The sequence below is a fragment of the Trichechus manatus genome, unplaced genomic scaffold, assembly GCF_000243295.1.
Source record: "Trichechus manatus latirostris isolate Lorelei unplaced genomic scaffold, TriManLat1.0 scaffold00126, whole genome shotgun sequence".
Classification (NCBI taxonomy): domain Eukaryota; kingdom Metazoa; phylum Chordata; class Mammalia; order Sirenia; family Trichechidae; genus Trichechus; species Trichechus manatus.
The window spans coordinates 3,574,152-3,575,613 of NW_004444062.1; the positions used below are offsets into that span (position 1 = coordinate 3,574,152).

A 1,462-nucleotide genomic window follows, 5' to 3' on the forward strand; every position below is an offset into this window, starting at 1 on the left:
GAACAAAACAGACCCTGTCTTTGCCCACATGGAACTTACAGTCTAGTGGGCACCAAATATATTAACATGGGCTAAAACTCCCATAGGACTCTTCTTCTCTGATAATACTTGGTATAACTCGAAATTACTAACTAAATGTCATTCTTCCCCCGTAGACCACAAGCTTCATGAGACCAGCGATGGAGTCTCTCATGTTCATTGCCATGTCCCAGCATCTAGCCCGATACCTGACTCCTGACAGATGTTCACTGAATGAATGGATGTATGAATGAATGGCAGAATGCCTTGTATTACAATTCAGGGGTTTCTGAAAATTGATGGATAGCTTAAAATTTGTAAAATTGGACAAATTAAATATTTTAGGAAATTTTGCAAATATTAAAGGATTATTTGGATGATTCCTTTACAAAAGCAAGCATATTAAAAACAATCTCTAGTTTATCTATTTTATAAATCTGGATTTTTATTTTTGGGAGTTTTATTTTTTGTTCAGAGCACCTTTATTCAATTATAAAACTTGAACTGAATATTATCTTTTTGTTTTCTTTGGTCACTGTTCTCATAAACTCGTTGACCCATAAGAATATGTGCTAAAGTTAAATTACAGCTCGAATATGAATACAAAAGGATTTGTTATGTATTATAGCCTTTTCACGGAGCCCTGGTGGCGCAATGGTTAAGCACTTGGCTGCTAACCAAAAGGTTGGCTGTTCAGACCCACACAGCAGCTCCATAGGACAAAAGATCTGGTGATCTGATGATGTAAAGATTACAGCCTAGAAAACCCCATGGGGCAGTTTACTGTGTCACATGGGGTTGCTATGAGTCAGAATTGACTCAGTGGCACCTAACAACAATAACAGCAACATAGCCTTTTCACAGCTAAGTCAATGGTTTGAATCTAGACCAAGAATTTAAGGGGATACCTTTACTAATTTTAATGTTAAAGCAAAATATCTGCCACCTAAGAATCAAAAGGTGTTATAAGAAGCAGTTATGTGGTAGGCTTTCTCTCCCTGCTGTCTTTCCCTACTTTCTGTGGTATTAAGTGTCCTCACAAAGTACCATTAGTAAACAAAAACTAGTACTGCTTTAACGACCATATAAGGGAAAACTTCTAGGAAAAACACAACAGAATTCATGAGCAATCGTGTTGTCTAATAGCCCCAGAATGGGGAAATTCAAAGAGAATGAAAAGCAGCTGACTTACCATTTCCCACAGAAAGTTTCTGTATTTTTGCATAAAGATGTGTAATGTGATTCTTAGAGAGTCTCACTCTAATTATTGTGTCCTTTATTCGAATCAGTAAGTAGAGAATTTAGTTGTTACACTTGTCAGTAGGATGAAATGCTCTCTCAGCTTAAAAGTCATTGAGGAAATTACTTGTAAAAGAATTAATGAAGGAAACCAAAGATAAGAGAAGACAAGTTAGAAAAATCATGGGTCTATCTCTCAAAATGC

At 36.3% G+C, this 1,462-nt stretch overlaps 1 protein-coding gene across 1 annotated transcript in view; it reads left to right on the forward strand.

The window, feature by feature from the left end:
• The window catches only part of APBB2 (amyloid beta precursor protein binding family B member 2), a 196,740-nt gene that overhangs the window by 45,413 nt on the left and 149,865 nt on the right, over positions 1 to 1,462 (forward strand). The window lies entirely within an intron of this gene.